The sequence below is a fragment of the Mobula birostris genome, chromosome 13, assembly GCF_030028105.1.
Source record: "Mobula birostris isolate sMobBir1 chromosome 13, sMobBir1.hap1, whole genome shotgun sequence".
In the NCBI taxonomy this organism is placed as follows: domain Eukaryota; kingdom Metazoa; phylum Chordata; class Chondrichthyes; order Myliobatiformes; family Myliobatidae; genus Mobula; species Mobula birostris.
In genome coordinates this window covers 50,260,444-50,283,928 of record NC_092382.1, presented here as the reverse complement: position 1 = coordinate 50,283,928, position 23,485 = coordinate 50,260,444, and positions in this window count along the sequence as shown.

The following is a 23,485-nucleotide window of genomic DNA, read 5'->3' as shown; positions in this document are numbered from 1 at the left end:
CTGGAATAGTCTTGCAGGACAACTCTGCGCTGCCTTACAGATGCTTAACGACGTTTATTATCTACAGCAGCTTATTCTGACATGCCAAACTCTGATGCATTTACATTGCACTGCCCGATATACTGAGACATCTCAGTCGAGCAATCACCAAAAAGTTCTTTCCGTGCGTAACAGAGCAGAAAGTCTTTCTATAAACGGTAGTATCTATTATGGTCCAGAGGGCATGGTGTCAGAAGTGTTTTTGAGTGAGCAACAGAATGAACAGTTTAAGTTGCCAAACTGAACCCGTCATGTCACTATAGTCATCAACCCCCCTGCAGCGCTTGAACCACTCGAACCCGTGCTGAAGACTTTACACGAGTTAAACCGCACACAATGTATAACTCTGCCTAATACTAACGCTTCTCTATAACTTCGTTCCTCTCAGGCTGGATGTATAATATTTCCTTCTTCATCGTTAAAACAAGGTTTGACCTATTTGTTCCCCCTGCTTTGCCTGAATATGTCGTACCCTTGTTGCTTTCGCAGGTTCCTCCCTCCCTGTGGACGATACACAAAAGTCACGTGGGACTTGTACATTCCGCCCCACCACACGAAGACTAGAGGGTATTTCTACCCTCTATATGATACGGCAATATGATTTGTCACTGGGGGCAATAGAAGGCATGGAACCTGTCATAAAAGCACTTTTCGATGAGGAAGGCTTTGTATCAACCTGTAGTCCCTGTAATTCTCTTATATTACCAGTTCCGAAACCAGGTCGTGATAATGAGTGACCTTTTCTTTCAATATTTGAGGGCGATTAGCACGATAACATCTCAAGGGTTTAGTAACGGCAATTTAACTGAACGACATGGGGCGGCAGACAACCCATTGCATAGTGTTCTGCACAATTACCAGCAGTTGTAAGACGATGCCTGGTTGTCTAACACCTGTCGCCGATCCTACAAATAGAAAATATAGAACATATAAACCTACAGCACATTACCGGCCCTCGGGCCCATAATGTTGTACCCAGCATGTAACCTACTGTAGAAACTGCCTTGTATTTACCTAGCGCATAGACCTCTAGCTTTCCATGTTCCATGTACCATATCTAAGAGGTTCTTAAAAGATCATATTGCATTCGCTTCTATCACCGCCGCCGGCAGTGTATTCCACGTACCCAGAACTCTCTGTGTGAAAACTTAACTCTGACATTCCCTCGGTACCCATTTCCAAGCACCTTAAAAGTATACCCCACGTGTTAGCTATTTCGTCCCAGTGAAAGAAGCCTCTGGTTATCCACGTGATCAATGACCCTCATCATCTTATACATATAATTATGGTAGAAACGTTCAATACTGTGAAATTGGATCTAGGACCAGATCTATCCTTGTCCATGATCAAGTTGAAACTAATGGTGTTATGATCACTGGAACCAAAGTGCTCCCCTACACAGACTTCCGCCACTTGTCCTAACTCGTTTCCTAACAGGAGATCCAATATTGCATCCCTTCTAGTTGGTCCCTCTATATATTGAAATAGAAAACTTTCCTGAACACTTATTACAAACTCTAAACCATCTAGACCCCTAACAGCATTGGAGTCCCGATCAATATATGGGAAATTATAATCCCCTACCACCACAACTTTATGTTTCCTGCAGTTGCCTGTTATCTCTCTGCAGAATTGCTCTTCCAATTCTCGTTGACTATTGGGTGGTCTGTAATACAATCCCACTAATGTGGCCATACCTTTCCTGTTTCTCAGCTCCACCCATAAAGACTCAGTAGACAAACCCTCTAATCTGTCCTGCCTGAGCACTGCTGTAATATTTTCCCTAACAAGCAATGCTACTCCCCCACCTTTCATTCCTCTGCCTCGATCACATCTGACACATCGGAACCCTGGATTATTAATCTGCCAGTCCTGCCCCTCCTGTAGCCAAGTTTCACTAATTGCTATAATGTCATAATTCCACGTGTCAATCCACGCCCTCAACTCATCCTCCTTCCCCGCAATACTCCTAGCATTGAAATATATGCACCTCAGAAGATTTTTACCACCACTCACAACCTTTCTATCATGGGATTTGCTTGAACTTTTAACATCATTTATTTTCACCCCAGACACATCATCAGCTCTGGCACTCTGGTTCCCATCCCCCTGCAAATCTAGTTTAAAGCCTCCCCAATATCACTAACAAACTTCCCTGAAAGGATATTGATCCCTCTGTAGTTCAAGTGTAACCCGTCTCTCTTGTACAGGTCCCACCCGCCCCAGAATTGGTCCCAATTATCCTGAAATCTGAAACCCTGCCCCCTACACCAGTTCCTCAGCCACTTGTTTGAGGACAGTCTCAGTGCATCTGAAGTGGATAGGATGGAAATGGTTTGATTGTTTGCCTGGAGAGTTGTTGAAAGAAAGTGAAATTTCATTCTGGCAAGTATGAGATGTTGCAATTGGAAAAAGACCTTGAACAGCACAGATGTACAAAGTGATCAGCGGATCAAAGTTGTAACGTAGTTAGACAGAGCGGTAAAGGGCATCTATGGGAAGTTTTTCTTCATCGTTTAGGACACAAAGTATTAAGAGTCAAGAAATCAAACTTATGTAAAAGTGAAAGAGAAAGCATACAACAAAGCAACAATTAGTGCGAAGAAAGAAGATTAGGAAGCAGAGGGCAGATGAAAGAATCGTCGTGGCTATCCCTCGAGGTCGAGGCTGATGGTCTTCGTTCTGTTGATCTACTTACCGGCTCTCAAGTGGCTGATGACTCCAATCTTGGATTTGAAAGTTCTTCCGCATTCAGGACAGGTAGTTGCAGATGGCTTTGGTTGCGCTGCCTCTCTTTCCATTTTCTTTTCTTCTAATTCTGCACATTTGTTGGCTTCGAAAGTTTCTGTTCCTTCACGGATGATGGGTTGCCAGAGTTTCCTGTCCTTGGTATTGGTTTCCCAATTGTTGATGTCGATGTTACATTTTTTCATGTTGGCTTTTAAGACGTCATTGAATCTTTTCTGTTGTCCACCTCTTTTACGTTTGCCTTCTTTAAGCTGGGAGAAGAGGATTTGTTTCGGCAGACGTTCGTCTTTCATCCGAATAACATGACCGCTCCATCTTAGTTGGTTCTTGATGACGTAGGCTACAATGCTTGTTTATTTCTTGTTTGTTTTTTTGCTTGAATTTAGCACACTGACATTGGTTCTTCTATCTTCGCAGCTGATATTTAAGATGTTTCGAAGAAAGCGTTGATGGAACTTTTCAGGTGCCTTCAGATGTTGTCGGTATGTTGTCCAGGTTTCTGATGCATACAGGCGCGTTGGGATCACCACTGCTTTGTACACTAACATTTTGGTGCCTGTTCGGATGTCACCATCATGAGAGACCCTTGTCCGGAGACGTCCAAAAGCTGTTCCAGCGCATTTAAGACGATGTTGGCTCTCGTCATTAAGATCGACATTGGAAGAGAGGTGACTTCCAAGACACGGAAAGCGGTCCACGTTTCCCAGGGTTGTTTCGCCAAATTGAAACGATGGTTCTATCCGATTTGTCTCAATAGGTGACGGTTGATAGATGATCTGCGTCTTCCTGGAATTGATGGTAAGTCCAAGTTTCGTGTATGCACGGTTGAAGGCAGTCAGAATCTTTTGTAGGTGGTTTTCTGAAAGAGCTGCAATACTGTTGTTATCTGCGTATTGGAACGCGATGAGGGAACTCGTGGATGTCTTCGTTTTGAATTTGAGACGGGCAAGATTGAAAAGTCTGCCATCTGTTCTGTAGACAATTTCGATTTTTGGGGGTAGGTCGCCCTTCATAATGTGGATGATTGTCCCAATGAAGATGGTAAACAAAGTTGGGGCAATCACGCATCCCTATTTAAATCCTGATCTGACTTGAAAAGGTTCACAGTTACTGTTGCCGACCATGAACGTGACAAGCATGCCATTATGGAGGAGTCTCAGGATTGCCTAGGAGCCTCATGAACCCTGCAGAGGGCAGCTGGAAGAATAATGAGTGGGAAAAGATGAAACACAGCCATTTAGAACAGCAAGAAGTTTTTAAAAAGAAGACAGATTTATAGAGCGGGTGTCAGAGCAGCGGGCGACAAAGCAGATGTAGACAGAGTAGGAGGGGTTTGACTTAACGGGGCTTAGGCGATAACAGTCGTGAAAGGTTAGTTACATGTGAAAAATACAAACAGGAACTATGGAAGTGAGGCTGATGTTCTGTACTGGGTGTCAGATGTGGGAAATCCGGGAGACTCCCATCCTCCCAGACGACCTCATCTGCGCCAGGTGCGTCAAGTTGCAGCTCCTTAGGGATCGGGTTAGGGAACTGGCGATGCAGCTCGATGATCTTCTTCTGGTCAAGGAGAGTGAGGAGGTGATAGAAAGGAGCTATAGGAGGTAGTCATACACGGGCCTTGGGAGATAGATAAGTGAGTAACAGTCAGGATAGGGAAGGACAAGAGTCGAATACCAACGAGTACCCCTGTGGCTGTCCCCCATAACAATAAGTACTCCTATTTGAGTACTGCCGGGGGAAGGCCCAGCTGAGGGAACCAACGGAGTCTGGCCCTGTGGCTCAGAAGGGTAGGGGAAGGATGGCAGCAGTGACAGGGGACTCTATAGTTAGGGGGTCAGACAGGCGATTCTCTGGACGCCAGAAAGAAACACGAATGGTAGCTTGCCTCCCAGGTGCCAGGGTCCGGGATGTTTCTGATCGTGTCCACGATATCTTCAGGTGGGAAGGAGGACAGCAAGAGATCATGGAACATATTGATACCGAAGACATAGGTAGGAAAAGGGAGGGTATCCTGAAAACAGATTACAGGGGGTTAGGAAGGAAGTTGAGTAACTTCGGGATTACTGCCTGTACCACGTGATTATAGGAATAAGATGAGGTGGAAGATGAAGACGTGGCTGAGGGGTTGTAGCAGGGAGCAGGGCTTCAGATTTCTGGATCATTGGTACCACTTTTGGGGCAGGCATGACCTGTATAAAAAAGAAGTGTTGTACTGGGCCCGAGTGCGACCAATATCCTGGCAGGCAGTTTTGCAAAGGCTATTGTGGTGCGGGAACTGAACTGAAGAGACGGAGGAAGGGGCGGTTGGCTCACAAAAGCTTGTAGATAGTGCAAAACGGAAGATAGGCAGGTGATCGAGAAGGGATGCGGTCAGACAGATCGTTTGAGTTGCGTCTTTTTTAATGCAAGGAGTATTATGGAGAAAGCAGATCAGCTTAGAGATTGGATCAGTATTTGTAATAATGATGTTGTGGCCATTACAAAGACTTGGATAGCTCAGAGGGGGAATGGTTACATAGAGTACCACGCTTTCTGCGACTGAATGCATTGAGAATGTGAAATACTGAACGAGAATTGGACATTTGTGGGTTCACTTGAAAAATAAAGAGAGGTAATTCTTGCGTGAATGAACGGAAGGCAGTCGTCTATTTGAGAGATTTGTATTGACAGGATGTTTGAATTAATCGTATCTTTTACAACAGGATATGACGGTTGATAATGTCTGTTTCGTTCAGTGAAATAAATTTTCTGGAACTGATGTGACATTCAGGGGTTGGGTTTCTTTCAGAAAGTACATGATGTATTAGTGCATGTGGGCCGCAAGCACCGGCCTCGTCCTCCCGTCTGTTCTTCAGGATATTTGATTAGGAATTTCACTCTAGCAATTAACTGTTTATTCTCTATACGCCAATAACCTGCAACGGTTTTGAACGCAGAAAAGTGTAAACTTGGATTTTTGTTTTGCCTTACCTGCGTATTTCAATTTTGTTCTTTTATTTGTCTGTTTTGGTATTGAGTTCAGAAGTAGACGCGGATTTCACAGATGCCCAGGTAAATCATGGTAAATGTATCGCGATATGAGCGTATCTATTCCAGGTACGATAAACCCGCTGTCCAACGGTAATTTGGCATTAGGAGTTCGATATTCTCATTTTGGAAGGCTGGTTCATTTGGAGAGCACCAACAGATGCTGCTGAAGACTTTGAAATGTTGACTTTGAGAGTACCATTGGAAAATATTGTTTCGATGTTATTGTAGCATCTGCCCCGTAATATGTCAATGGGAGTTCAGATTGTATAGCGTGCAATTCCATTCTGAAATTTCGCATTTTGCGTACATCGTCTGCCCGAATTCAATAAATTACCCGAGCTGCAGGGTAGTCAAATTAAAGTTTGTCTCTCAGAACACTGTAATAGCAGAGCGGAGACATACTTGTAAACTGTACTAAAGTTTATACCTTCCTTGCGGAACATCACTGGCCTCTGACCTCCAGGGAGAAATCCCTCCATCTACTACCTGATCTGCCTTCTGTTAGTTAGCTAGTTCTGAGTCCACTCAACCCGGCTTCCCCAGATGCAATGACGTCTAACCCTCTGAACGTGCCACCATGTATAACCCGATCAAACTCTTCACAAAATTAATATCGACTGCTCTGACATCATCTGTATATTATTTCTGACTTTTTGCAAATAATTCATTCAGGCTCATAGGGACGATCTGACGACTATCCCGAACCAGAGTACGTATCTCCAGATACGCATGAATTCAATCTCTCAGCGTGCTGTACAATAGCTTGCCCACCACTGCCGGAAGATTCACTGGCCTGTAGCTCTCAGGACTATCCCCAGTACATTAATTGAACAAAGTGAAAACATTTACCATCCTCCGATCCCTTCGTACTACTCCTGCGGCCAGTGAAGACGCAAATATCATGTTCAAAACCGCAGTAATATCCACGCCCGCTTTCACTAAGTACGTTGAGTGCATCCGTTCTAGCACCGGGAAAAGATCTATTTTAATGTTTTACAAGTTTCCAGCGCATAATTCGTAACGTCGGCATGTCCCAGCACATATGCGTCTTTACGCTGTATCCACATTCATCAAGGTCTCGCGCACTGTTGAGTACGAAGCAAGATATAATTAGCCACCTTCACTGCCTCCTTGCACTCCAGACCCATGCTTCCCCTTTCATCCCTGATCCGTCCCACTCTCTCTCTCGTCATCCTCCTGTTCTTCCCGTACCTTAATGGAACTCTCCAAGGCTGTCTCATGTCCCGTTCTAACTCTTCCAATTACATTGTTCATTTATCTCCTGGCTACATTGTGAATTTCCATAGCCTTGTCTCATCTTTTCTTCTTGAGCCTTAAGTATTTTTCTTTCTTTTTCTTGTCGAGCTGTTTCATATCTCTTGGCAACGAGGGTTACTTTACACTAACCTCTGTTCCCCGCCTCGATGAGACAACTCTTTTCCGGCCCCCAATCAAGTATTCAATTCACAATCACTTGTTGCGCATTTCAAGGCGAGCACCAATTCCAAAATTCCTAACTACTAACACCAATTAGATACATTCCATAATGTCTGCTCCCATTCCAGTGTAATGTTATGGTAAACGTCGAATAGTTGACTTGCGACGAGATCTAAAAGGTACTAATGTCCTGGCGGGATTGTTTAATATAGGTATTAGGGAGGGTTTAAACTAACTTGGCAAGGGGAAGGAAACCAAGGTGTTAGGGTCGAAGAAGAGGAAAATAGAAATAAGTCAAAAATACTGTGCAGCAAAGATGGCAAGAAGGACAGGCCGGTGAATATACAGGATAATTTGCTGCAAAATAGAAATATGGCAAAATCGGCAACAGATACTGATCTAAATGTGCTGTAATTAAATGCAGACAGCATTAGAAATAAAGTGGATGACCTTGCTGCACAGTTGCAGGTCAAAACATATGACATTCTGGCCATCACCGAGTCATGCCTAAATGATGGATGTGATTGGGAGCTGAGTACCCAAGGATACACAGTGTATAGGAAAGATAGGAAGGTAGGCAAAGTGGGTGGCGTGTCCCTGATGTTTAGTAACGATATCAAATCAATAGAAAGAAGGGACATAGGATCAGAGGAGGTAGAATCCTTATGGGTAGAATTAAGAAATGGCAAGGGTAAAAAACACTAATAGCAGTTATATACAGGCCTCCAAACAGCAGCTGGGATGTGGACTACAAGTTGCAGCTGGGAATAGAAAAAGCGTGCAGAAGAAACATGTCAAGATAATTATGATGGATTTTAATATGAAAGTGGATTGGGAAAGTCAGGAAGGTAACGGATTTCAGGAGAGGGAGTATGTAGAATGCCTACAGGATGGCTTTTTGGAGCAGCTTGTCCAGAAGCCCACCAGGGGACCGGCTGTTTTGGATTGGGTGCTGTGTAACGAACCTGAGGCGATTAGGGAGCTGGAGGTAAAGGAACCCCTTGGAAGTAGTGATCATAATATGACTGAGTTCAGTTTCAAATTTGAAAAGGAGAAGCTGGTATCAGGGGTATCGATATTTCAGTGGAACAGGGGAAATTACAGTGGTATGAGAGAGGAACTGGCCCAAGTCAATTGGAAAAGTAAACTAAATGGAGGGACGGCAGAGCAGAATTGGATGAAATTCCTACAAGAAATAAGGAAAATGCAGGAAAAATATATTCCAAGAAAAAATAAAATCGTGAATGGAAAAATGGCACAAATGTGGCTAACGAGAGAGGGTAAGGCAAAAATAAAAGCAAAGGAAACGGCGTAGAAGGAAGCAAAAATTAGTGCGAAAAACGAGGACTGGAAGTCTTTTAAAAACTTAAAGGAGGAAACTAAGAACGTCATTAGGAAAGAAAAGATGAATTATGAAAGGAAATGGATGATTAACATAAATAAGGATACGAATAGTTTCTTAAATATATGAAGAGTAAAGGAGTGACAAGAATAGATATGGGACCGATTGATAAGAAAGGGATGGCGGAGGAACTGAATGAGTATTTTGCATCAGTCTTCACAGTGGAAGACATCAGCAATATACCTGATAGCCAGAGATATCAGGGAATAATATTAGGTACAGTCAAGATTACTAGAGAGAAAGTGCTTGGGAAGCTAAGTGGACTAAGAATAGATAAGTCTCCCGGTCCGAATGAGGTGCACCCAAGGGTTCTGAAGGAGGTGGCTTTGGAGATTGTGGAAGGTCGCAAATGTAGTACCGTTATTTAAGAAAGGAAGGAGGCAGCAAAATGGAAATTACAGACCTATTAGTCTGACACCTGTAGTTGGAAAGATATTGGAGTCAATCCTCAAGGACGAGGTTATGAAATACCTCGAGGTGCATGACAAGATAGGCCGAAGCCAGCATGGTTTCATGAAGGGAAGATCCTGCCTCACCAACCTATTGGAATTTTTTGAGGTAATCTCGAATAAGTTTGACAAGGGAGAGGCTGTGGATGTTGTGTATTTGGATTTTCAAAAGGTCTTCGATAAGGTGCCGCATATGAGGCTGCTTAATAAGATGAGAGGCCATGGAATTATAGGAAAGATATTGAAATGGGTGGAGCATTGGCTGATAGGCAGAAAGCAAAGGGTGGGAGTAAAGGGATCTTATTCTGATTGGTTGCCGGTTACTAGTGGTGTTCCGCAGGGGTCGGTGTTGGGGCCGCTTCTTTTTACGATGTATATCGATGATTTGGATTATGAATTAAATGGTTTTGTGGCTAACTTTGCGGATGATACCAAGATTGGTGGAGGAGCAGGAAATGGTGAAGAAACGGAAAGGCTGCAGAAAGACTTAATCAGTTTAGTTGAGTGGGCAAAGAAATGGCAGATGAGATACAACGTTGACAAATGTACAGTTGTACATTTTGGAAGAAAAAATAATCGGACAGATTATTATTTAGATGGGGAGAAAATTCAAAAATCGGAAGTGCAAAGGAACTTGGGGGTCCTTGTGCAGGATACCCTAAAGGTTAACCACCAGGTTGGATTGGCGGTAAGGAAAGCGAATGCTATGTTGGCATTCATTTCAAGAGGAATAGTGTATAAGAGTAAGGAGGTGTTGATGAGGCTCTATCGCGGATTAGTGAGACCTCATTTGGAATACTGTGTGCAGCTTTCGGCCCCCTATCTTAGAAAGGATGTACTGATGTTGGAGAGAGTTCAGAGAAGCTTTACGAGGATGATTCCTGGAATGCAGGGGCTAACAAATGAGGAGCGTTTGTCAGCTCTTGGACTGTATTCATTCGCGTATAGAAGAATGAGAGGGGATCTCATAGAAACATTTCCAATGTTCAAAAGGTTGGACGGAGTAGATGTGGAAAGGTTGTTTCCCTTGGTGTGTGAGTCCAGGACAAGAGGCCATAGTCTTGGAATTAGAGGGTACCCAGTTAAAACAGAGATAAGGAGGAATTTATTTTTTTTTTTTTTTTTTTTAGCCAGAAGGTCGTGGACTTGTGGAATTCGTTGCCACATACAGCTGTGGAGGCCCGATCATTGAGGGTGTTTAAGGAGGAGATTGACAGGTATCTAATTAGTCAGAGTATCAAGGGATATGGGGATAAAGCAGGAAGTTGGAACTAGATGGGTGAATAGTTTAGCTCATGGGGGAGCTGCGGAGCAGACTCGATCCGCCGAACGACCTACTTCTGTTCCTTTGTCTTGAGATCTTGTGAAATCTGCCATCGGATCTGTTTCATTTTCTGGTACTAGATCCTGGATGTACCGTTCTCCAGTTCATTGCCCGCTTCTTGTGCCAGAACACTGTCATATTTTAACCTGAAGAAGTGCCAATGAATATTAAGGAGATTAAGTTGCCTGTGATAACAACCATGTTAATATGGCAGATGTCCAAAATCTATCTCACGAACAGTTCTTTTTTTCGTTTTCTTTTTCTGTGATAGGGTGGGGTGGAGTAGGGGGTTTGGGTGTGCTGTCTCTATAGAATACTCCCAAACGAGTGATTGATCCCTTTCTGCTCCTGAAATCTACTCACAGTCTATCCATAGAATACCAAAGAACCATAGAAACTACAGCACAGAAACAGGCCTTTTGGCCCTTCTTGGCTGTGCCGAACCATTTTCTGCCTAGTCCCACTGACCTGCACACGAACCATATCCCTCCATACACCTCCCATCCATGTATTTGTCCAATTTATTTTTAAATGTTAAAAAAAAGAACCCGCATTTACCACCTCGTCTGGCAGCTCATTCCATACTCCCACCACTCTCTGTGTGAAGAAGCCCCCCCCCCCCCACAATGTTCCCTTTAAACGTTTCTCCCCTCACTGTTAACCCATGTCCTCTGTTTTTTTTTCTCCCCTTGCCTCATTAGAAAAAGTCTGCTTACATTCACGCTATCAATACCCATCATAATTTTATATACCTCTATCAAATCTCCCCTCATTCTTCTACGCTCCAGGGAATAAAGTCCTAATCTATTCAACTTTTCTCCGTAACTGTGCTTCTCAAGTCCCGGCAACATCCTTGTAAACCTTCTCTGCACTCTTTCAACCTTATTTATATCCTTCCTGTAATTTGGTGACCAAAACTGAACACAATACTCCAGATTCGGCCTCACCAATGCCTTATACAACCTCATCATAACATTCCAGCTCTTCTACTCAATGCTTTGATTAATAAAGGCCAATGTACCAAAAGCTATCTTTACGACCCTATCTACCTGTGACGTCACTTTTAGGGAATTTTGTATCTGTATTCCCAGATCCCTCTGTTCCACTGCGCTCCGCAGTGCCTTACCATTAACACTGTATGTTCTACCTTGGTTTGTCCTTCCAACGTGCAATACCTCACACTTGTCTGTATTAAACTCCATCTGCCATTTTTCAGCCCATTTTTCCAGCTGGTCCAAGTCTCTCTGCAGGCTCTGAAAACCTTCCGCACTGTCTACTACACCTCCAATCTTTGTATCATCAGCAAACTTGCTGATCAAATTTGCCACATTATCATCCAGATCATTGATATAGATGACAAATAACAATGGACCCAGCACTGATCCCTGTGGCACACCACCAGTCACAGGCCTCCACTCGGAGAAACAATTCTCTACCACCACTCTTTGGCTTCTTCCATTGAGCCAATGTCTAATCCAATTTACCACCTCTCCATGTATACGTAGCGACTGAATTTTCCTAACTAACCTCTCATGCGGGACCTTGTCAAAGGCCTCACTGAAATCCATGATGACAATATCCACTGCCTTCCCTTCATCCACTTTCCTGGTAACCTCCTCGAAAAATTCCAATAGGTTGGTCAAACATGACTTACCACGCACAAAGCCATGTTGACTCTCCCTAATAAGTCCCTGTCTATCCAAATGTTTGCAGATTCTGTCTCTTAGCACTCCCTCCAATAACTTACCTACTACCTACGTTAAACTTGCTGGCCTATAATTTCCCGGATTACTTTTCAATCCTTTTTTAAACAACGGAACAACATGAGCCACTCTCCAATCCTCCGACACCTCACCTGTAGACAGCGACATTTTAAATACTTCTGCCAGGGCCCCTGCAATTTCAACACTAGTCTCCTTCAAGTTCCGAGGGAGCACCCTGTCATGTCCCGGGGATTTATCCACTTTAATTTTCCTCAAGACAGCAAGGCCCTCCTCCTTTTCGATCTGTACTGTTTCCATGATCTCACTACTTGTTTCCCATAAATCAATAGACTTCATGCCAGTTTCTTTGGTAAATACAGACGCAAAAAAAACTATTTAAGATCTCCCCCATTTCCTTTGGTTCCGCACATAGTCGACCACTCTGATCTTCAAGAGGACCAATTTTATCCCTTACAATCCTTTTGCTCTTAATATACCTGTAAAAGCTCTTCGGATTATCCTTCGCTTTGACTGCCAAGGCAACCTCATGTCTTCTTTTAGTCCCTCTGATCTCTTTCTTCAGTATTTTCTTGCACTTCTTATACTCCTCAAGCACCTCATTTACTCCCTGCTTCCTATACGTGTCATACAACTCCCTCTTCTTCTTTATCAGAGTTGCAATATCCCTTGAGAACCAAGGTTCCTTATTCCTATTCACTTTGCCTTTAATCCTGACAGGAACATACAAATTCTGCACTCTCAAAATTTCTCCTTTGAAGGCTTCCCACCTACCGATCACATCCTTGCCAGAGAACAACCTCTCCCAATCCACGCTTTTCAGATCCTTTCTCATTTCTTCAAATTTGGCCTTCTTGCAGTTAAGAACCTCAACCCTAGGACCAGATCTATCCTTGTCTATGATCAAGTTTAAACTAATGGTGTTGTAATCACTGGAACCAAAGTGCTCCCCTGCACAGACTTCTGTAACTTGCCCTAACTAGCTTCCTAACAGGAGATCCAATATTGCATCCCCTCTAGTTGGTCCCTTTATATATTGATTTAGAAAACATTCCTGAACACATTCTACAAACTCTAAACCATCTAGACCCCTAACAGTATGGGAGACCCAATCAATATATGGAAAATTAAAATCCCCTACCACCACAACTTTATGCTTCCTGCAGTTGCCTGCTATCTCTCTGCAGATTTGCTCTTCCATTTCCCGTTGACTGTTGGGTGGTCTGTAATACAATCCCACTAATGTGGCCATACCTTTCCTGTTTCTCAGCTCCACCCATAAGTACTCAGTAGACAAGCCCTCGAATCATCCGGCCTGAGCACTGCTGTAATATTTTCCCCAACAAACAATGCTACTCCCCCACCTTTCATTCCTCTGCCTCGATCACATCTGAAACATCGGAACCTTGGAATATTAAGCTGCCAGTCCTGCCCCTCCTGTAGCCAAGTTTCACTAATTGCTCTAACGTCATAATTCCACGTGTCAATGCATGCCCTCAACTCATCCGCCTTCCCCGCAATACTCCTAGCATTGAAATATATACACCTCAGAAGATTTTTACCACCACTCACAACCTTTCTATTAGCGGATTTGCTTGAACTTTTAACATCATTTATTTTCACCCCAGCCACACTGTCAGCTCTGGCACTCTGGTTCCCATCCCCCTGCAAATCTAGTTTAAAGCCTCCCCAATAGCACTAACAAACCTCCCTGAAAGGATATTGGTCCCCCTGTAGTTCAAGTGTAACCCGTCTCTCTTGTACAGGTCCCACCTGCGCCAGAAGAGGTCGCAATTATCCTGAAATCTGAAACCCTGCTCCCTACACCAGTCCCTCAGCCACTTGCTCATCCTCCAGAGCATCCTATTCCTACCCTCACTGGCATGTAGCACAGGTAGCAATCCTGAGATTGCCATCCTCGAGGTCCTGCTTTTCAACTTCTTACCAAGCTCTCTATACTCACTGTCCAGGACCTCCTCACTCTTCCTTGCTATGTCATTGGTACCGATGTGCACCACGACATCTGGCTGATAACCCTCCCACTTCAGAACGTCATGCAATTGATCAGAGACATCCTTGACCCTGGCACCCGGGAGGCAACAAACCATCCTGGATTCTCTGTCCAGAGACAATCTCTCCACGGTTTCTTCCCTCGCTGCTGTTGTGTAACTATCAATAACTCCCCGTTTTTCAACGGAACTCTCGCAATCCGACTCTCTCCATTTTGAAACTTCTGAACCCGGGTATGTCTGGAAGCCAATTCCGTCCTTGTGTTTGTCAATTTTCTGTGATAGATTGGAGTGTACTTCAATCGATGTAACAATCACGCCAGCCCATTGAAAGTTTACCCAGTTTCCATGAAGAATGCAATTTCAGGATGACCATGTAAATGATTGTTTGAATTTATGACAAATCTACTCATGCTTAAAACTGTTTATTCGTTGACTCCGCTGAATTGCATTTGGAGGTGGACGTTATCTACAAAGAGGGCCATTTAATGTAAACACATACCTCAGTCCATTCTTTAGCTCTTTTCTGAATTTCCTCTGTGTTAGTGTACAGATACACGCATTAGTGCACATACTCAGAATCTGCAACATGAACCCAAATTGCTGTAGTATATATATCGGGGAACTCAAGTACCTGTCCTCATAATGATTGTTTTCCGCTTTCCATTTCAGGGTATGAACTACATAGGGCATCCAAAATAATATGAAATTAGCTGAAATTGCAAACAACAAGATCATCGATTTTCTGCGGTTTTCCGCCTCAGTATCTTTCTGATTATCACTGCTGTTCCGAAGCCCTCTGCGGACTCTATTTGCCGCAATGATATATCTTATTGTTAACCCATTGAACACTAACGTTAAGCCGACTGGTAGCAACGGTGTTAAAATGCTATCCATTAATTCGAATCCTTTCCACAGGGGTGAAGTAGCGTATTCATGTGTGAAGGCGCAATGCCAGGGGGTGTTGTCAATGATGACTTCGGGTTCAACGGCAAAGTAAAATGGGAGACATTTCCCGCAGCTCACTATAACCGTGGTCACCATAACCGTCATTGCTGTTCTGTCAGTGCAGTATCGTTCCCGCAGCTTTCGACAACATATTGCAATGAAACGATCGAAGGTAAAACTGACCGTAAACCAAACAGAACAGTCTCTCGTCACCACTATAAATACAAGTGTCAGAGCGCATACAGGAGTGATAAACAAGAACCTAGAATAAATGTAGATATCGTTGGTCACTTTCACTAAACAGAATAATATAACCACCATCAGATCCGCTGTTGCCATTCCAACCAGGTAACGGGTGATGCATTTGGAAAGTCCGCATTTCCCCCGAGATAAGATCACAATCGCCGTTAAATTAACTACAAGAAATTTGGAGGAAAAAAAAGCACAGAATTATGGTTAGCTGCAAATGTCTGAATGTCCACCATTCTTCCGATGCTATGCACGGTATAGTTGTGTTTTTTTTTGAGAAGTGAACAGAAGCGGCAGAGTGTTGGCGACTTTCTGACCATTTGAAGCCGGGAATATGATTTCCACTATTCACATACCGGTGAAAGGTCGATCGCTCCATAAACAACACCATTTCCATTATTTGAGGTGAAATAGCTGAAGGGATTATTTGTAGTGAAATCATGAGATTTAATGAATAAGTTATGATTTATTGGCTTATGGAAGAACAGACCAGAGTGTCGATATTCGACTGGCCGGTCAGTTGAAAAAGTTTCCGCTCTCGCAAAGCGAGCATTAACAACAGAAAAAAAAGCATAACATCGAAAAAATATGGAAAGTGAATAACAAAACTATCAGTTTCTCGAGCCCTCCATTCTGGAAATACCTTTCATCTGTGCTCAGTAGAAGTCCAAACAGCGCAGCAGAGCAAAAAGCAAACAAGACATGGCACCATACATATGGTGACCAGCTCCAGTGTCTTGCCAAACAGAACAGTCCCTCGTCACAACAAATATTACAAGTGTCAGAGCGCATACAGGAGTGATGAGCAGGGATCTGGAATAAATGTAGACATTGTTGGTCTGATCCACTAACGCGTAAACTATAACCGCCATCAGATCCGCTGTTGCCATTCCAACCAGATAACAAGTGACTCATTTGGTGAGTCCGCATTTTCACCGTGATAGGATCACAATGGCCGTTAAATTAACTATAAGAAATTTGGAGAGAAAAAGTAAGTCAACACAGAATTATCGTAGCTGAAAATGTCGGAATGCCCACTATTTTTCCAATGCTATGCAGGATATGATTTTTTTTTAGAAGTTAAAAGCATAAATTCAATTTGTGCGGACTCTGTCCGTGCTCTCCGGGTGGACAATACTGGACAGAAGTAGCAGTGGGTTGGCGACTTTCTGACAGATCAGAGCCGGGCATCTGATTTCCATGTCTCGTCCCGGTGAAGGTCGATGGCTCCATAAACAACACCATTTCCACTGTTTGAGGTGAAATAGCTGAAGGGATTATTTGTGGTGAAATCATGAGATTTAACGCATAAATTATAATTTAGTGGTATATGGATATTCGGCTGGCCGGTCAATTGGAATAGCTTTGGATCTGGAAAAGCGACCACTGTCGGTTCAGAAAGCCAAACAAGGTGAAACTATGGAACTATGGCAATATCGGCAACAACGCAATTGACAAAAGAAATAAAAGGTATCACATAGAAAAGATATGGAAGCTGAATAAAGAAACTATCAGATGCTTGAATCCTCAGTTCTGGAAACAGATTTCAGACGAAGGTAGCATCTGTGCTCAGTAAAAGTCCGAACAGTGCAACCGAACAAAAGCAAGGTGACGACGGCACCATACATTGAGTGACCAGCTCCAGTGCCTTACCAGGGATACCGATCGCTACAATTGCAGGATAGAAAATGCTCACGATGTAGTAAATCGCTGGATATCCCATAATCCGGCAGAGGCAGCGTTCAGTTGTACGGGAACGTTCCACCTGCCCATATGGACTGGTGGCAGGTTTTACAGAGTTATATACAGTTCAGAGTCATTCCACTGAGGCAATTAGCGTGGTTAGGACATCTGTCACATTAGTGACAACAAGCTACACAATACATGCATTAAACTGTTTTCTCACTCTGTCACTATGACATGACGTCGTCTCCCCAAGGTATGTTATAAGTTAATAACTTTCAAACAAATGATAATATGAAAATTGGCAATATAATTTCCAAGATACTTGGCTTCATTTGCTGGAATAGCACATCTTCTGGTCAGTGTTGTTTCTAACATAGTCAATCATCCTGAACAATCAACATAGATAACTAACTTCAAATTGATTTATTTTTTCAAATTCGGCCGAGTGAATTCGCTTCTGACACTGAGGGCGAGACATCAGCTCGGCAGGTGAAATGGAGTACACTTTATTGAAGGGGAAGTTAGGATCATTTTTTTCCTTTCGTTCGTTCTGGTCATTTCGAGTCATTTGAATGACGCAAATCACAGTAACCGCTGATGACATCTTTCACAATAAAACACGCTGTACGAATTTTCTTCTCCACATACAAAAGAGATCGAAATCAATATTGCAGAGACATTTCATGATAAGAAGTTCGGCGCCCACACGATTTTAGCTGCGGCTTGTGGACGGATTGATGAGCGTTCGTTTCTGGATTAGCAGAGAGCGGATGGCTGATTCTTTCACTCTAACAAGTTTTTCTTGCAGGATTGGTGTTAGATCCTTTGTTATTATCATGTATTTTAATAATTTAGATGTCGATGTGGAAAACTGAATCAGAAGAATTGTGGACGTATCCTAGGCTGCGAGCGTTGTGTATAGCCAGGAACTCTATCCATGCTTGTAGCTTGATTCTCACTGGCTGGAAAATTGCTTGAAAAATGGCGGATGGAATTTAATATAGACAAGTGTGAGGTGTTCTGCGTATGAGGAAAGATACAACAAAATGAGCATATATTGAATAGACGGACTTTAGAGAGCAGGATTTAAAAAGAGACCTGGGAATTCAGATCGTTAATTCCAGGAAGGCGGCGTCACTGGCAGATCGGCTCGTATTGAGCCCTAATTACATTGGCCTTCAGAAACAGTTCTCTGAGTACAGGAGTTGGGCTGAAGCTGTACAACACGATGGTGAGGCCGTGGATGGAATATCGTGGTCAGTTGTGACCACCTAGCTACAGTTTTGAATTGTCAATGTGCTGCGATAATTTGAAAGGAAGGGCTCAGGAGCTGAGGACAAGAGTTAGAAGGAACTGTTGCATTAGAATTTATTTCCTTGACAGCATGAAAATGAATGTAGATCTCACAGAATCATACAAAATTGTGCGAGCTGCAGACAGGATAAGTGCCTTCAGGTTCTCCCCATCCTCTGAGTGAAACTACAACTACTTGATAGGTTTTGGTTGAAACGTGAAATATGCAAGAGGGGTATGTGGTAAAGCATATTCGCTAAGAGGGTCAAGCAAGTGTGGAAAGAACTGTCACTGTAAGTGATAGATGCAGATTCAGAATCAGAATCAAAATCTGGTTTATTATCAACGACATGTGACGTGAAATTTGTTAACTACCTGTATCATTTCAGTAAAGGTTGTCTAGGTAAGGGCATGACAGACGGACCGATGGTGCAGATAAATGGGACGAGGCGAAGGATCACAGAGGGATGTCCCAGCTGGGCGGGAGAGCCTACTTTCCTGTAGTAATAATCTCTGACTCCATGACTATCTCTGTCCCATTTCTCCATTCAGTGTCTTCTGATTTTACTCTTCGTCACCATTCTCAGTCTGTGCAGAACTGTGGATGTGTTCAAATTCACATTTCATAGAAACATAGAAACATAGAAAATAGGTGCAGGAGTAGGCCATTCGGCCCTTCGAGCCTGCATCGCCATTTATTATGATCATGGCTGCACATCCAACTCAGAACCCTGAACCAGCCTTCCCTCCATACCCCCTGATCCCCGTAGCCACAAGGGCCATATCTAACTCCCTCACTTCAACCACACTTGCTTCTGCTCTCGCAGTTCATCACTCTGTGCCTATTGAGGAGCTCGTAACGATGAGCAGCTCTCGGCTTAGGGACAGAAATTCTCATCACTCTGTATCCATTGTGGAGCTGGCATCGCTGTGCGGCCCTCTGATCACTCTGGGATGACTCACCTCTGTATCCAGTGTGGAACTGGTATCGCTGTGCGAGCCTCTGATCACTCTGGGATGACTCACCTGTCTGTATCCATTGTGGAGCTGGCATCGCTGTGCGAGCCTCTGATCACTCTGGGATGACTCACCTGTCTGTATCCATTGTGGAGCTGGCATCGCTGTGCGAGCCTCTGAACACTCTGGGATGACTCACCTCTCTGTATCCATTGTGGAGCTGGCATCGCTGTGCGGCCCTCTGATCACTCTGGGATGACTCACCTCTCTGTATCCACTGTGGAGCTGGCATCGCTGTGCGGCCTTCTGATCACTCTGGGGTGACTCACTTCTCTGTATCCACTGTGGAGCTGGCATCGCTGTGCGAGCCTCTGATCACTCTGGGGTGACTCACCTCTCTGTATCCATTGTGGAGCTGGCATCGCTGTGCGAGCCTCTGATCACTCTGGGATGACTCACCTCTCTGTATCCATTGTGGAGCTGGCATCGCTGTGCGAGCCTCTGATCACTCTGGGATGACTCACCTCTCTGTATCCATTGTGGAGCTGGCATCGCTGTGCGGGCCTCTGATCACTCTGGGGTGACTCACTTCTCTGTATCCACTGTGGTGCTGGTATCGATGAGCGGCCGTCGGCCACCCTGCATCCATTGTGGAGCTCAGACTGATGGGTGGCCCTCGGCGCATTTGAGAATATCTCAGCGCTGATAAACGCTTTCCGTTCTTACACTTCGAATACCATTTGTGAGGCTGACTGCGCCAGTCTCATCGTTTTACTCACCTTTTCTTGTGAATTATTTTCATCCCTCACTCGTGAAGAGCTGCTCTTTTTTTGCGACAGCTGTTCACTCAATTTCTACTCCGATTTTTTTTTTTAATTGTCAACAGCGCCTTTAGTCCATACATCTGATTAATTGATTAATACATCCACGCCAACACTGGTTGTCTTGACTTCTGCGATATATATGTTGTTACCAAGGCATCGTTTATTATCTGTCTCCAATTGCTCCTTCTGTGTGGACAAAAAGAGTCGAGTTACAGAACAAGTCTCCACTGAATCTGTGCCTCCTGTTGCAAGACAGTCTGAACGTCAATTTACCAACCAGTCTGGGAATCACTGGATTCAATGCTTATAGACCGGCTGCAAATCCATTTGGATAGGAATACTGCGAATTATTTACACGTCCATTCGCTAATGCAAAGGCCGGGGATTGTAGAGGGTGACAGCAAACGATGGTGTTGCACAATGCCGCACCCTATCTACATTGGGTCTCACCACTGTGAGGGTTGCCATATCGGCAGAACCCGATATAACTGTCTGACCTGGAAGGACAGATTTCCCTGAATGGTGGCTGGTGAGGGAGGAGGTGTAGATGCTGGTGTGGCACTTGTCATAATTTCAGGGATAAGTGCCAGGATGGAGATCAGTAGGAAGGGATTCTGGGCAAGGGATTGATGTACAAAGCGATACCTACAGATAGCGGACTAGGCGGTGGAGGTGGGATAAGGGATGTGAATCAACGTAAGATCCTGTTGAAGACAGAAGGAATTACTGAGGACGAGATGCTCGTGGTGTGGTAGGTGACAGTTGGAAGAACCTTTTCCCAGTTGTGACGCGGGGTGGGGGGGGTACAACGGCATTTTTTTTAAAAGGTGAGACATAGATATCAATAAATTCTCAACGAGTTCTGAGTGCTAATATCGTTCAACCAAGCCAAGGTCAGGCAAATTTTGGGGTGACATCCAAAACACTGGATCCTGCAAAATAATGGTGATTACTATCTGAGCAAAATGAGATTACGAAAAGTCCAATCCTTAAATGGGTTTCCGAGGGATTTGGGCCGGAGGGTAAATTTATCTGCGAGAAAGTATTGTTCACCCAACTCTGCAAAAATTCCAGGTGGTGTGTCTGCGTTAAATGCAATTACTGTCAATATTGGCGTGAATGTAATGATCTCCTATTGGTCCAACAAATATCGTAAACGTTTATTATGCTGAATATCATCAACTGCAACCTGGATAAAATATAAATGGCTCGGGGAAACGTGGGTTTCCACCTTCAGGAACAGATATAATTCATTATACCTGAAAATGAATTCCCTTTCATTATCAAAGAAAATTGGGAGCTGGCGAATTTTCATTCAGAACTGACACGTACATGAATCTAATTGTTCATGTTATAAAATTATTAATTATTAGTTAAAAAATAAACAGCTGAATTGTCGTGCCAAAATAATGTCTCCAAGGCCTTCATTGAAAATGTTTCAAACAATTATAAAATAACAAAGTTTGTGATATTTTAAGGGACAAAATCCGTTGCTAATTGATCCAGTGAATAAAATTAATAATCATCATCGTCATCATCATCATCATCATCATCATCATTATCATCATAAAATCTCTCGTGTTTCTCAGTGTACTGTAACTGATGGGCCAGAGGACCAGGTCACACTAATTGAGACCGCTGCCGTTGCCTCTGTGTATAGAAGCCCGTCAAACAAATCAATGTCGTCCGTTGGAAGATATTGAAAATTAGTAGCTACTTCGTATGGAATCTATGATAGGCATGGATTTACTACATGGGAAATATCTCCTACACGCTATTTGTAGCCGTCTGTAAGCAGGATGCAATTTGCATGCTTTCCCTTTCTTGCTATCCGCTGCATCCCAGAAAAGTCGCCTTGAACCCAGCACAAATGTTTCTGATTATACTTTCCAGCACTGTTCCGAATTCAAAACATCAGCTTTTGTTTTTTATTGTATCATTGATTTTGTTTTTGTTCAGTTGCTTTGTTGAGTGCATTAATTAATTCAATATAGTCTGTCCTCGCTCACGGCTTTCCCCGTTTTCCAAAGATAAGAAGATAGGTAAATTCTAGCCCCGCCGTAGTTTTATTGTTCACCAGCGTGTTACAGAACCCAGGGAACTGAATAAAAAGGCAGCACTTCTCGGCGTCCGCACGAAATATAGATTCATTAGAGCTCCTTCGACTTCTAACTAAGTGCTCATAGCGACAAAAGTTAATTTACCAATGATCTGAAAATGGACGACCTGATGCTGAACAATCCGGTAATAAGTAATCAACAATAGATGTGAACCTACAATTAAGCAGTGACGTCCAGTAATTTAAAATATAATAACAAACATACCAGGAAGGACATAACAGAGAGCTAACATCAATATTCTTCCGGAGTTTTACCGTGCACCATTTTCACAAACATTGCAAATATGCATTTGTTTACTAGTTATGACTCTGCAAACGTTCCAAAGAAAACATCACCACGACTATTCCAAAGAAAGAGGTTTTCAGTTTATCACCAATGTAAGCGTGTAAATAAATAGATTGTTCGACATATAGATAGATGCTTAGACAGATAGATAGACAGAAAAATCGATAGGTAGATAGATAGTTAGATAGATAGATAGATAGATCTAAATGTCTAAACGTCTCTTCATTCGCCCGAAAACATCTCCGTCACCCGTTTTCTCAAGCATCTTGTTAAATATGTCACACCAAATTCAACATTCTGTCTGTTTTCACTTCATTAGAGTTATCAGTGTTGATATGAGCATGTCAATGGAAAAGAACATTTTAAGTCTGGAGTCAGAGCCAATTGACCCCTTATTGATAATTATGCCGTGGACGTGAGATGGGGGCGAGCCCGTGGGAAATGCTGGCGTGATACTGGCGCAACAGCCACTCAGATCCACCGTTGAACTCTAACATGCAGACTGTGGAACAGCACCAGGCCACAAAACTCTGCGGAACTCTAAATATGCTCCAAGATCAACCCAACACACCCCTCTGTTTCCTTTCTTTTCATTAATGCGCCTACTACAGAGTCGCTGAAATGTAACTAATGCATCAGACTCGAACAGCACTCCGGACAGCGAGTTCCACGCCCACAGCATTCTGCTACCTTCTCCACATAATTTTTGACGCCCCGACTAATCAAGAGCCTATCAAGTTCCGCTTTAAATACTATGTTGAGTAACTTGTTTCCGCTGCCGCCTGTGGCAATGAATACCAGAGATTCACTACCGTCTGGTCAAACAAGCCCCTCCTCATCTCTGTACGAAATGGACGGCCCTAGTTTGGGACTCTATTATAATGAGGGCACCAGAAATGAACTCAATACTGCAAGTGTGGTCTAAACACAATTAATAGTTCTCGTCATTAATTCTCCACTG